Source organism: Pogona vitticeps, chromosome 3 (assembly GCF_051106095.1).
Source record: "Pogona vitticeps strain Pit_001003342236 chromosome 3, PviZW2.1, whole genome shotgun sequence".
In the NCBI taxonomy this organism is placed as follows: Eukaryota; Metazoa; Chordata; class Lepidosauria; order Squamata; family Agamidae; genus Pogona; species Pogona vitticeps.
The window spans coordinates 233645078-233660415 of NC_135785.1; the positions used below are offsets into that span (position 1 = coordinate 233645078).

The following is a 15338-nucleotide window of genomic DNA, read 5'->3' on the forward strand; positions in this document are numbered from 1 at the left end:
CTTGGGTGTTAAGATCATCAGGTGAGGCCTTTCTCTCAGCCCCACCAACTTCACAAGTGCATCTGATGGGCACACAAGAGAGAGACTTCTTTTTTGCTGCTCCCAGGACTTTGGAACTCCCTCCCACAGGAGACCAGACTGGCCCCATCTTTGCTGTCCTTCCACAAGCAAGTAAAGATCTTTCTCTTCAGGCAAGCTTTCCCTCAATAACTAGCTATCTGTGTGTGATTTTTAGAAGGATTTTTCTGCATTACTGCTTTGACTGAATCTTTAGTCCTATTTGTATTTGTGTTTTCCATTTCTCAGAGTAGCACTTCTTTAAATATTTGAATACTTATTGTTCTTAGCTTAAATATCACCTTTTAATGATGTAAGATGTCTCTTTATACTCATTTTTCTTCACTATTGTCTTTTAATGATGTTTACCACCATTGTATAGTCGTTATTTTCAACTTTAAATATTGTTTTTCAGTTATGTAAGCCACTTTGGGTCCTTTTCAAGGAGAAAGGCAGGGTAATAATATTTTAAATAAATAAAATAAATAAATATTCATCGTAATATATAGGCATTGTGGCTATTCTTCATGAATTTAATCTCATTTAAAGTTGTCCACCCTGATGGCCATCATTAAATCATACAGCAACCTAGATGTAAATGTAGGACCAAAGTTATAAAAATCAGTATAGATAAACAGCACATAGCCAAGTTTATAAATACTCTCAAATCGATCTGGATAGACATACATTCCAGGAAAATCTTTTTATTTCTTCTGATTTCTTAAATTTAATTACAATTTGATTCATATTTCACACACATTGACTAGGCCTACATGGGGTAAATTAAAAATAATGGTGAGAATTCTATCCTATTGGTTAGTTACGCCAGCACAAGTGCACTGGCATGAAAGGCAGTGACAAACTGCTGATAGTTAATGCATTGCCAATTATATCTTGCACAGCAGTACATGCTATTGGCACATGACAAGGAATTCAAGTGATGATTTTAGAGATGGAGGCTTCATGTTTGTGTATGAATACGAAGCCCACTGGCACAGGTGGCTGGCTTGATGAGCACCCACCCCCAGAACCTGTTAACTAGCAGCTATCTGCTGCCACAGTTTATACCACCACACTTTTGATGGTGTAACTAACCAACAAGATCCTGGCTGTATATGCAAAATCTTCTGGGTTTTTTTACCTGAAATTTCAAACTTTTCCTCCGTACACACCTAACTTATATGAGTCTCACTGAATAAGCTTGTGTATTGTGACCGTAAACAGAATTAACTAGGGAATGAGGCCCAGTCAGCTCAATGGACTTCTAAATTGTCATCCTTGGTTTATTCCATGCCCTTGACTCTTCTAAAAACATACCCTATTGAAACTTTCTCCTTCATCTTAGTTCAGGTTTATTCTGAACCCTTCCCAGTTTTGCATTCTCACCCTCTAATGAGACCGATCCAGTAGCCCTCCTGGAATGCTCTATGGAAGGGTTCAGCATCAAGGTCCAAAGCTTGTAATCAAAAGAAATATATATATCTGAACCATAGTACATTAGTCTTAAACTGCTTAAAATGGCAGGTCATGGAGGCTTACTCTGACCTTAAACAAAATACCCCTTAAGTTCTCCCAGCATTTTACAAAGATATTTTGATTTTTTTTTTTAAAAAAAAAGGGGGTGGGGAGAGAATTAAAGAATAGGCTTATCAGCCTACCAGACATGAAAATAATCTATCCCATTGGAGTACTTTTCTAATACTAACAACATCTGCTGATATCACTAGGGAAGGCATTTCAGAACAAGAGAACAAAAATAAAACCTTAAGGACCATTCTCTTTTTACAAAATCACATCTCTTGCTCATACATTCCATTTAGTATCTGAAGTCCTGCTTCAAGCTGTTGTGCCAAACTGATATTTGGATGGCCAGCATGGGAAGCAGATTCTTTTCTATTGTGGCCCTAATGTCATGTTGTTTGCTAATCTGATTTCACACAGAGGAAGAAAAATAGGGTAGAAAAATTTCAAAATAAACATATAGATGGACTAACTAGACAAAAAATTGGCAGCCTTAGGAGAAGATTGTAGAAGAAAGGAAGACTGACAGACAGAAAAAAATGGCATAGATATATATCCTTGAATGTATTTAAGCAGTTGTGATAAAAACAAATAGGATGCAACAAGGATTCTTATCAGGCCACTCCTACTGCACGCCAGGGCAGGCTGTCCTTACCACCTGGATTTTTCTGAGAGGGGGAAAAAAAATCAGCTGAACTTGTGTAGCTTTCCCCTCCTGATTGGATTTGCTGTTATAGCTTCATTAACTTCATAACTGCAGTCTATCCAATAAAGATATCTATCTCCCTGTATTCTTTAAACCATCCATCTCTCCATACATTTGTCTTAACACATGGCAGGTTTATGAGAAGATATTATAGGAGCGGAAGAAATGGGGCCAGCTCCATCTTCCAATTGCTGTGTCCATTTAGATGGTTGGTGACAGAATGTGCCATGGGGCAAAAGCTTGCCTACTATGATAATCATCCAAAGCATAACAATTCAAGGTTGATTTTAAAACTTTTTTAAAAATGGGTGACTCAAATTGAGATGTTTGGAAAAAGGGAAAAAAAGAACTATTGTTTTTCTTCCCTTTCCTTCCTTTCCCTTCCCTTGCTCACTGCTTTATTTTCTAGTTAATAAAATTACCTATCAAGAAAAGCAGGAAACCCAGCCTGCACCTCCCATTTTCTGTGTGAGTTTTTTTTCGCCATAAGATAGCTCTCCATAGCACATGCATCATTATGTCAAATAGTTAGTGTTTTTCCTGCAATGCCACCTGTCCCTCTTTACAAAATGATGTCTTCTGCCTCTCAGGCACCTGTCTTATTTTCCAGGGCGGTAAGCCTGGCACATTACAGCATAGCTGTGCCGCAAGTACACTCAGGCACAGTTGTAAGATTGCTAGGAAGGAAGAACCTGGAGGACATCCAGTACTAGCTCCCCAGATAAAGCTACAATCCCCTTGTAGCTAACTGCGCCTAATATATTACATTAGGGGGCAATATTATGTATAATACATTGCGTGCAAAGAAACAAAGTGCAGGATGCCAAAGGAATATATTTTTAGTAGAGAACAAGCCATTTTAGACACATATTATCAGAGAAACGGAGATGCTTGGCAGTGGTAATTTGGCTTTCATCCTAAACCCACAGAGACAGGGGGATGACCCATTCAGAGTTGGTTACCAGATGGCAGACCTGTTATTAAGCATATATATCCTTAGTGCTGTGAAGTGTCTAGGACACCAGCCTGACTTGCTAGTGACTGATGTCGTGTGTGAGGTACAGTCTGCACAAACAGCCGATCCTCTGGCGTAATACTGTCCAAGCTTTATATCACTTCAGATTGCAAGCAGACAAATCTTGTGACTGGGTGCTTCCTTATATCAAAAACCCACAATTCATACAGTTTTAAGTGTTGGGGAAAAGTTCTCCAAGTCTGTACTTCTTGGTGTTGTTGTTTTATCAGGTGGGTTCATTTTTGTTGAGAAAGCATTCAGGCACATAGAGATGAACAGATGATCTATTGTGTAGACCTCCTGCCACCTCTATGTCTAACCTACTGCTGGATCAAGAGTAAAATGGACATTTGCATAGCCATCTTTGCTTTCTGTTTTACCTAGTGTCTTTCCCTTCACTGAAGTTGATATCTGTCTCAAAAATAACAATAAAAATAAAGGAATATGAAACAGAATTGGAAATAAATGAGCACTGATCAAAATAGGCACAGTTAAAATTTGGATGCAAAATGAATTTCTTATTCACAACCCAAATATCAAGCTTGAAGAGGAAGTGGACGTTCTAGTTTCAGCCGCTGCCGACTCATTCACTCTGTCATTTGTTTCTTATGTTCTTTTTGAAAGTCTTGTAGGTGATTAATGAACTTGAGGCACACCACAAAGGCAGAGTAACAAAACAGCTGAAATTCCAAACGCTGAACTGAGGCAGTGTTATACATTTTGGGCAAACTTTCCAAAGGTCACTCATTTAAAGTCAGATTTTTTTTTTAAGTACACATGGACTAGAAGTTCAGCATTGGAATTTGAGTGGTGTGTTTATTTTATCCTTAAACAGAGTTAATCAAAGTCTAGGTAACAAATTTATCTAGTCATCCTTCCACCTCATGCTGCACTGGATGAATATTTACCTCATCCAGTGATGGGATTGTCAGGTCCTTTACTGTTTCCCCGAAAATAAGACCTAACCTGAAAATAAGCCCTAGCAGGATTTTTCAGGATGCTCGTAGTATAAGCCCTACCCCCAGAATAAGCCCTAGTTAAGTGAAACCCTGCCCTCCACAATTGTGCAGCAACCAAAAGAAGATGACATGACTATATTTGAATAAATGTAGATTGCTATACATGAAAAAAAATCCCCTAAGCCCTAATGGTCTTTTTGGAGCAAAAATTAATATAAGACCCTGTCTTATTTTCGGGGAAACACAGTATCTACTGAGGGCAGCATCACACCACACAAAAAACACATGGCTATGGTAGCAAAAAATACATGTTTGTTTGGACCTGTGCCACATAGTTAGTTACTACTGGCTACAGCATGGACACGATAATGAAGCAGATATATGATGAAATCTTGTCACTACTGAGATTCCTGTCAGTGAAAATTTGTCATAGCAAGAGAGCTCCTCAAAGATTCCTCAAAGAGTCCCCTTGGAGATCTCCAACGGCTTGTGAGACATATTCCAAATTTTTTGAATGTGTTACAGTTTTGAGTCAAACACAATTTTTATAAAAATCCTGTTTTGGGGATGGCAGACTTCACCTATTGGTCTTTTTTTCTTTCTGAAGTGAAGCACACATATAGAAAGCACACCAGGACAGGCTGATGGAATTTCAATAAAAAGACACAAACAACCCCATAGTAAACTTACGTTCACTACTTCATGCAACTGCCCAAAATTTGCTGCATATTTCAGTACTGTACACCTTTACATAAATGCACAAAATCATTCATGAATATGTACAAATGTTCTACAAGACCAACTTTTTTTAAAGAGAGAGCCTGCCATCTCAAGGAAGGATCTGTCAACATTTTTCAGGGTCGCTAATTTGCTGTGTGAGGACAGGTCAGGACTGTCATGCCTACAATGATATTAGGTAGATCATGAGGGTAAGGCAGACCCTCAGTACAAGCTTAGCAAATCTTTTGTCTGAAGAGTGGGATGGAAAATTCCAATCATGCTGAGACCATGACCTCCAGATGACGTTTGCAACCTGAATCTGAATTCACTTCATGAAAACAGACTTGGCACAGACATCTGCCATGAATTTATGGGATTCTACAATTTTTCATGAGAAGAGAAGACTCCCTGGAAAAGACCCTGATGTCAGGAAAGTGTGAAGGCAAGAGGAGAAGGGGATGACAAAGGACGAAATGTTTAGACAGTGTCATGGAAGCTACCAACATGAATTTGACCCAACTCCGGGAGGCAGTGGAAGACAGGAGGGCCTGGCGTGCTCTGGTCCGTGGGGTCACGGAGAGTCGGACACGACTTAACGACTAAACAACAACAAAAAATTTTAATGAAGTGGTGGTACTCAGCCTGGTGAAGTGGAATTCCCTCCATGAAAGCTTTCAATTTGTTTTATTTTTTAAAGTGGTGCAATAAAAATATCCTACATGTACATTGTTGACAACAGTTATTTCTAATTTTTGTGATGGACTTTCCACCTTCAGTTACTTCATGAAGGCAGGATACTGACAAAAGAAGGAAGCTGTACCAACTCTGAAGCAAGGTGGGAGAAATGGGGCTAGGTCTCCATTTTTAGTACAATAAGATCACTTCAGATGATGAAGCTTCCTGCTTGGGCAATTCTCTCACATAGCCCTGACTGTTTATATTCCATGCAGGCCTTTCAAGTGTCTAGTGATATGAAGAGAATGGGGGTGGGGAAACACAGTCCAGAAACAATGACAATAAAATTAGTCAAGGAGCCCAGTGCAGCTGGCTGTTGTCTCCTTATTGTGAGGCTCTCTGCTGTTTATTTCCTTGCCCCCACTGCAAGCTGTTACATTTATTAAGACAGAATCGCCCTTCGTTGCTTGCATCTCCCACTGTTCACATCCAAATTACCTTGGAAGCACACTTTTGACTCACTCTTCTGAGTTTACTGCCTTTCTAATTGTGGTGCCATCAAGCCTTATTACTAGGGTGAAAAAGCCACACAAGGGGCATGTCTATAATTATTGTTTATAGTGGGTCAGGGACAGTTACAAGCATCTGTTTTTCTAGTCTGTACTGCATTGGACATCTGACCAACATCTGACAGAAAAGAAAATAATCTAGGCATTTATAAGACACAGAACGTTGTACCATATGTTGTTACAATGGGGAAACGGCATGTGGAGAGAAAATCTGCAAATCAACATTGCATCTCTAGATTTTCTTGACAACTCTTTGTGCTTCAAATGGTTTAGGGGTTATTTTGGCCATTTTTGTTGTATGCTTCCCATTTCACAAGTGAAGAAGAGTTGCAGGAGAAGACTTCAGTCTGCTTTAAATGCATTTGCTTTACTTTACAAACATACAGGCAGTAAATAAATGGAGGCAAATGTAACCCCTGTGGACTAAGTGGTTCAGCCCAGTGGGTGGGGAAACCTTATCAAGGGCTAGTGATTCAAAATTCCAGCTGAGAGGGAGAGCTGTAGAGAGCAGGCACTGCTGTTACCGTGGAGGGTAATAAAGGCCCTTATCACTTTTGTGTAGGCAATAAGAGTTTTAATACATTTGTGAAGAAGGGGCATGGGAAGGGTAGAGCCATGTAGTGATGTTATGAATTTGTATCTGAATTTTAATTTTATTGTGGACTGTATACCCAGAGCTGTAGAGCTTTGTGCCATGGATTTTCTGCTGTGGATGCTGAAGAGGTTTAGGACATTGATCCTGACCCATTTTGCATCAAAGATTTGCACTAATTCGCTTCCCCCTGCCCCCCACTTCAAGTAGCTCATGCTCTATCCTAGTGAATGGACCTTAAGTTTGTATATTTTTTGGCATCCAATTTGGGTTATGTTTCTACTATTGTTGTTGTTCTGTTATTCAACAAAAAATAAGAATTCACATCTTTGTAAGCTTTGTTGCATTTGCAATATTCACAAAGAGGAGATAGCCCCATAGAACCCAGAGTTCACAAATAGGTACACAAATAGCTGACACAGATCTGTGACTCCATGAGAGAGGGCTTGCAATCCCCCACGTGACCTCAGCCAACCTGTCCTTCTCCCCTTCTCTTTCCCAGACTCTGGCTCTCCTCTTCAGTCTGTTCCCAGCCACAAAGTTGCTGCTTCCTCTGCCTCTCTCTCTCTCTCACACACACACACACGCATATCTATCTTCCCCACTTCCTGAGGCAGGAGGGTCACCTTCTTTAAAACACTGGAGAGAACTCTTCAGGAATTAGGCGACCATCTCATAAGAATTACCTCCCATCAAGATACATTATGTAACCCTCCTTGGACTATTAAGCAGCAATCCAAGTAACAAATGGAATGGTCAGCCAGTACCCCATCATACTACTTTGCTGTAATGCAGCAAATCAGAGCATTGTCACTAGGGAAGGCAATACTGACCTGGCTTGTCCTCATTTATTAAAGGAGAAATTGCAAAACATTTTCAGGTGAAATCTTTAGGGTGAATTTCAAAGTGTCAGTGTCAGAAGGGTTGTTTGTCTCTTTTTGAGAATCATTCTTATTTTGTGCTGGAAGACAAATCTTTCTTAGTGACTGGACAATCTTGGACAATAATGCACACTATATTAGCAAAAGTTTCTTCACCTCTCTGGTTTGTACACATGCTCATAAAATGGCTTTTGAACTTCCTATGAGCCTCCATGTCCTATTTGTTCACACATTAAGTTACTGTGGAATAAATATTTGAATGCTCCAGGCTGATTGAGAGACTCCTCAGGAACATGAGTCTAGCCTGTCCTACTTTCCTACTTTTCTTTGGTGCTTACTGTGAACAGGAATGCTTTACTTGAATTCACTTCTTTGTCATCCACCTACCACTACTACCAAAGACAACACTTTCCGAATCAGGAAATCTGGAGCTGGAGAAACCTTGAGATGGAAAGTGAGGAAAGCCATATGAACTGGAGTGATGTTTATTCTCAGTTATAATCAAACTAATGACCATTGCGTGCCTGCAGTTGGCTTTAACATTAATAGTCCCCACTCTGGGATATACCGATGAGTTTCAGTGAGCCATTTATGAACTAATAGCCATCTGTGCCAATTCACATTTTGTCCCAGATATTTGGAGCAGAGAAAAGGAGGCTGCACCCAACTTGGCCAGCAAGCACCAAGATGTGTGATTGGTTCTCATTCCTAGAATCCAGCCTCAGAAGATGTAAAATAAAATCAGAATTTGGGATTTTGTACAGAATTCCTTTCCTTATCTTAAGAAATCATGTCAGAGATTAGATGGTAGGCCTGAAGTCAGGCAAGAAGGCTTCCAGACTGGCCGGAGTTTCAGGAAGAGCCTGTCCAGGCTGGCTGTTTTGGATGTGCCACTTGGCGTGCTCCTCCTGTCTGAAGAGCAAGTGACCCTGATCAGTGGTCAATTAAGTGTTTTGGGGCTGTTCCATTTTCTCCCTTTCCGCCTCCCTGCTTCCCTTCCCTCATTCTTCCCCCACTTTCTCTCTCCTTCTTTGGAAACTGCAGCCACAATGGCAGAGGCTGCTGGCGGCTGCTATCTCCAAGCTAAACAATGAGTATGCCTAAAAGAATGCATGCCATGGATTGCTGGGTCAAAAAGGGAAAGAATGAATTATTCTAAGTAGAAACACTGTCAGATGAGGTCTTTTCCCCTGATCCAAACAGTGTCATCAGTGCTCCATGTACCAGGTTCGAAGTTTCATTGTCCTGTGATTTGGTCTAGCATGATGGTTAAGAGAACTGATTACAAATTGGGAAGCTCTCAGTCAAAGACCTTAGCATAGCTGTTCTCTTTATCAGCTGCACTTTTTCCATTTGCAGTATGAGCAACCATACCAAGGTTGTAGTATGGTTTACAACTAGATAATGTGCGGGAAGTACTCAGTGCACATGAAAGCCTTATGCAAATGAATGTTGGCATTAATTTTTTTCTCCTTCTTCTACATCTTCTTATTACTGAATTAAGGACTGGAAAATCCTGAAATTCAGTTGAATGATAAAACCTGGAAACAAGATCAATAACAATAAATGATTTTTTTAAAAAAATCAAATTGATTTAAATCATGATTTAATTTAAATAAAAATTTGATTATTTAAATAATTTTTTAAAAATCTGATTTTTAGAATTTAATCATGATTTAAATCAAATTGATTGAAATCAAATCCATCCTGCCTGGAAACAACATCTAGTTGCCACCAATGATCAACTGCATGTGAATATGGGAATGCAATTTTTATACGGAGGCAACAGGGAATTGACAAAAAACAAGCACAAAAAGAATAAATGAGAGAAAACAAAAGACAGGCGCATCAAGCAGCTTCAAGTCTGCCCTCACTGTACACATGACTCAAATCCTTCTACCTTAACTATTCCATTCACTAAGGAAAAAACTGCTCTAGGCCAATTCCCTTCAAATGGTGGAAATGTTTATTCATTCACTGGCTACTGCCAATCAATTGTTCTTGACCAGACTCTGGAAGCAGTCTAAAGCATCTATATGTATGGCAAACTTGACCTGATTTAGAGACCTCCAGAGGCATAAAATTCTTTCTCTCATACACACAAATACACAGAATGGTGTCATATTGTGAGTTTAGTAGGCTAAAGGGTGAGCTCGTAGAAGAAAATGGCCGTCATCAGATCTCTAAAAATAATGAATCTACATGCAATAATGTGAAAAGAAGGCAAGTTTATTATGACTCACTGAGGGTGCAGAAGAAACAATCAAATGCATTTTGACTTCTTTAGCCAGGGTGGGGCCATTGGTTGGTTAACATGCCATTTGCTTATTCACTCTACTACTACTACTACTACTACTACCACTACTACCACCACCACCACCACCACCACCACCACTACTACTACTACTACTACTACTACTACTACTACTACTAATAATAATAATAATAATAATAATAATAATAATAATAATAATAATAATAATAATAATAATAATAATAATAATAATTATTATTATTATTATTATTATTATTATTATTATTATTATTATTATTATTATTATAATTATAATTATAATTATAATTATAATTATAATTATAATTATAATTATAATTATAATTATAATAAAAAGTGTGCCATCAAGTCAGTTCCAATTTATGGCTATCCTCCCTGGATTTTCTAGGTAGAAAGTACTCAGAAGTGGTCGTTGTGCGTTTTTCGGGCTCTTTGGCCGTGTTCTGAAGGTTGTTCTTCCTAACGTTTCACCAGTCTCTGTGGCCGGCATTTTCAGAGGACAGCAACCTGTGCTCTAAGTCAAGACAGAGCACAGAGTGCTGTCCTCTGAAGATGCCGGCCACAGAGACTGGCAAAATATTAGGAAGAATAACCTTCAGAACACAGCCAAAGAGCCCGAAAAATCCACAACAGCCATTAGATCCTGGCCGTGAAAGCCTTCACGTATACTCAGAAGTGATTCACCAGTCCCTCCTTCTGGTAGCACTCTGGCATGGTGCAGCTTGCCCAAGGCCAGGGCACATAAACCCACCGGCCACACACACTCTAGGGTGATCTTGGTTGCCTTTCTCCTGAAAAATACAATGGGGATTCAAACTGTGCTCCAACCCATTTTGACCAGAATTCCTGCATAGTTCTATGGGCTGTAGTTTAAAAAAAAGAGAGAGAGAAAAATCCTTTTCTTACTACCAAGTAGCCCGAAGGATGCCCATCAATGTGAAAGGGCATATTTTTCAGTATGCCCCCAAACCTGTGCCCATTACTGATGACAATGGTTCATTAGAAGAGCAACTAGAAACAGAGAAGTTTAAAATTAATCTGTGTGCTCCTTAAACAAAGGCCAGCATATAGGCTAAAAATGATTCTGGTCCCCATGGAACATGTGATATGTAAATGTTTGCTGGCTGGCCAGCTGGCTTGGTTATTTAAACACTTCTGTAGCTAATAACATCAATAAAAATAGTAAATGATAATAAAGCAGTACACATAAGAACCAATATAAAGAAAGGACTAGTTATATAAGCAGAGGGCTGTAATCATAGGAATCACAAATACAAGTAAAAAATGAACACTGGGATATTTGTATGAGCCAATGGCTCATTTTATGAATAGATAACCTCAAATACTTCATCCATTATTTCTTTCTTTCTTTCTTTCTTTCTTTCTTTCTTTCTTTCTTTCTTTCTTTCTTTCTTTCTTTCTTTCTTTCTTTCTTTCTTTCTTTCTCTCTCTCTCTCTCTCTCTCTCTCTCTCTCTCTCTCTTTCTTTCTTTCTTTCATCTTAACAGTGATTGGAGACAAAATGTGCCCAGAAATGTTGTTTATGCCCCTTTAATTTTATAGGTGTGTACATAGTCCTGGAATTAGCATTCATACCCCTTCCTCGTGTGTTATGTAATTTCTTCAGTCCTTCCTAATCATTTAACCCTGGAATAGACTAATAATAATAATTTCTTCCCTCTCATGCCTTAACTCTGAGATTTCATTCAGATGTCATATTAATCAGTCCCACTTTGTGGGTCAAATAGCAAAAACTGTCAGAGGATAATCCCAAAACATTATAGTACATTCATTTAACGGTATGTGAGGTAAAGAAATATGTCAGGAAGAACAACCTTCAGAACACGGCCAAAGAGCCTGAAAAAACCAAAACAACCATTAGATCCCGGCCGTGAAAGCCTTCACGAATATATTAAAGAAATACAGTAACATTAAGCTAACAGAAAATGTCTCATTGGGGTGGGAATGAAATGGGTCCAGAACTTAACAAATCATGTTCTAGGCCAGTCTTAAGTTTCATTCCAAGTCTATAGGTTCTGGAGAAAAATAGCCTTCACATGACAAATTATGGCAATCCAGCAGTCACCATGTCAAATTTGAAAATGCCTTTATGATCCATAAACTAACTGATTGTTGTACAGTGTGACACCCACATGGACCATGAGTTATTACTGACCTTCAGTTATTGATGAGCAACAATCAGTTCTGTCCATATGTGATATACCAAAGCAGATTTAGTTAAACACCTGTGTCAGAACTTTCATAGTAATATGCTAGAACACTGTCACCTTGTGGTTGCTTCAAGACACTGTTAAATCCAGCGACAACACTTGTATGTGCTGGGACACGTTCATTAATTCACTAATGTACAGGGTCATGAAGTGCCTCAAATCCTTTCACTGGGTCACATCCAGAGCAGCACTGTCTGTCACTTCCTACTGAAAATCCATTTTCAGTTCAGTAAGTAAAAACATGCCACACCTCTTCAAAACATTTTTTTTTTGAAAGTCTGAAAGACTCCTGCTAATCCTGCGGATCCTATGTCAGAAAAGGAAATGTGACAGGAATCAGTGGGTGAAGAAAATCTAGCAAATGAATAGCAGTAACCAGAAAGGGGAAAAACTTGATATTAAACATCTCTATTGCCTGCATGGTCCATTTCACTAAATAATTCTGTCACCTTATAATAGATACTCCCATTGGATAAGGGAATGAAGCCCTCAAAAACTATATGAAAGTTTATATATTTTGGATCTTTTTGTCTCATTTGCAGCAAACAGAATTGCAGAAGACATTGTACTGTGCAGCATGGAAAGCTAATGGACGTTAACTTGCAGGAATTGTCAAATACTACTTTACTGTAATTTAACAGCTCTACAAATTGATGGAAAACCACTGCACATCTTAATAAATATATTTGCAGTCTTCTGACAGCCGAAGTTAATATTTTACTATTCCCCCCTCTCAGTTAATTCTAACAGGACACATTTGATCCCAAAAGTTATCACACATTAAATAAACAAACAAGCATTCATTATCAAAACAACAACAACAACAACAACAACAACAAGGTTGCTGTTAAATGACCATTTCTGTCAATAGCGCTTTAGGGTATGGAAATCCAAGGATTGTTTTGGATTCTAAGACAAACACAGATCCATCACCCTTTCTGTGCCCACTTGCACCTATGCCAAAAGACTCTGAATGAGTGCTACTTAAATGCATTGCTATTCCAAAGCAGTTGAACAAACATGGTCACCAAATGAATGGAGGAGACTTAATTATAGTACAGAAACATTCTAGGAGTAATGCATGCCAAAAGAATGGTTTTTAGTACCAGCTTTGGAAGGCTAGTGAGGGAATCAGGATCTGAGAAGTGCAGATTATGACAGGCCAATGTAAAGGGGGGGGGGGGAGAGAGAGAGAGAGAGAGAGAGAGAGAGAGAAGCTTCAGCAAGCTTTGTGAGACTGAAAAGATTGAAAAGATGCAGAAGGGATCCTAAGGCACATGCTGATCCTGACACTACTGTTACATTCTTTCTCTTTTAATTTTTTTTTTTAGTTTCTTACCATTTTCAATAACTATGTCCTTTTTATTATTTACAAACTTTGATCACACTGGGAAAGTTGGTGTCATCCAGTACACAAAAGGTTCTTATCTTAATGATCTATTTTGACTGTCACTTGAGCAATCCTTCATTTCACACTGGAATTCATGCTACAAGACCTCTTCTCCCTTCAATTTGGTTCTGGGGAAGAACTTGATGCCTTTGAATTGTGGTGCTGGAGGAGACTCTTGAGAGTTCCCTGGACTGCAAAGAGAACAAACCTATCAATTCTAAAGGAAATCAACCCTGAGTGCTCACTGGAAGGACAGATCCTGAAGCTGAGGCTCCAGTACTTTGGCCATCTCATGAGAAGAGAAGACTCCTTGGAAAAGACCTTGATGTTGGGAAAGTGTGAAGGCAAGAGGAGAAGGGGACGACCGAGGATGAGATGGTTGGACAGTGTCATCGAAGCAACCAACATGAATTTGACACAACTCCGGGAGGCGGTGGAAGATAGGAGGGCCTGGCGTGCTCTGGTCCATGGGGTCACGAAGAGTCGGACACGACTAAACGACTGAACACAAGAACTTGAGGACAGCAGGATGGTGTGGAAATCTTAACATCTGAAAATCTGGTCCCAGCAGTGCAAGTTTTCAGACATTGAAGAACCGCCCCCGCATCCTGCTGTCCCAAAAGGTTTCCCCATGACAAAATGTGGTCCTAAAGGAACCTAGGAAGCTTTGGTGGGGAAACATTTAATTAGGGGAATTAAATGGGGAAACATTTAATGAGGGAGAGGATTTCTATGACATGTCATTTTTTTCCTGCAACTTATGTTTGAGCTTATGAATGGATCTGAACAACTTTACGAGTAATCTGGTGTGAAAAACCAGATTACTCATAAACATGTTTTAACTTGCATACAACTTCAAATGTTGGTTGCAGTGAAAATGTGAAATGTCACAGAAATCCTTCCCCTAATTATCAATATACAACCATGACTCATTACATTATCAAATGTATGTGGCGTAACTTTGTGTTACTGGATTTCAGCCAAAGTGTTATTTTGTAGACTATATCTGACAATGAAGCTCCATTCAATAAAAAGGCTATAGGTTTCTCAGAGCTTATTTTCACCGAAAGATTACATAAAGCTCCTTGGAAGAAATGCGGGATGTGTGTGTGTGTGTGTGTGTGTGTGTGTGTGTGTGTGTGTGTGTGTGTGTGTGAGAGAGAGAGAGAGAGAGAGAGAGAGAGAGAGAGAGAGAGAGAGAGAGAGAGAGAGAGAGGAGTAAATAATATATATGTTAGGAGGCTTGTCATGAAAGGATTTACAGTAGCTTCCCAGATTGTATAGACTATAGCATATTTTGGCAACCATCAGTTTAATTTAATGATTTTCAAGCACTATACATTTCAAGTCTCTTCTCCTTCATTTGTCAGGACCAATGAGATGTGATGGTAATTACACAGCTGCTGCTGAAAATGGTAACCACACATATCTAATAGAACTTACTTAATGTTATGATGGTGTTCTGTGGTTCTCTTGTCTCCCACCATTAGAACCCAATGATATGGAACATGGCCAAAAAAGCAGGAAAAGTTGTAATATCAAGACACACAGAATGTTCTACTAGGCCTAATGGAAGACTCAGGAGCAACTTATTTGTTTGGCTGCAAGAACACTTGCTAGTTTGGTTCTAAACCTGCAGAATACAGTATATATATTTTGCCTCACCATGTATTGTGCTAGTTTTCTGATTTTAATGTATTAGGATTAGATTAGTGTATTTGTAGCTAGTA

The 15338-nt window shown here is 39.1% G+C and overlaps 1 protein-coding gene and 1 long non-coding RNA gene across 4 annotated transcripts in view; one reads left to right on the top strand and one right to left on the bottom strand.

Annotated features, from left to right (window-relative positions):
* LOC144588028 (uncharacterized) overlaps positions 1-14029 on the top strand; it is a 93188-nt gene extending 79159 nt beyond the window's left edge. Inside the window, exon 2 of the long non-coding RNA XR_013543333.1 lies at positions 11060-14029. This is a non-coding gene — a long non-coding RNA (uncharacterized LOC144588028). The remainder of the gene's footprint in view (positions 1-11059) is intronic.
* LSAMP (limbic system associated membrane protein) overlaps positions 1-15338 on the bottom strand; it is a 1273416-nt gene that overhangs the window by 581739 nt on the left and 676339 nt on the right. The window lies entirely within an intron of this gene.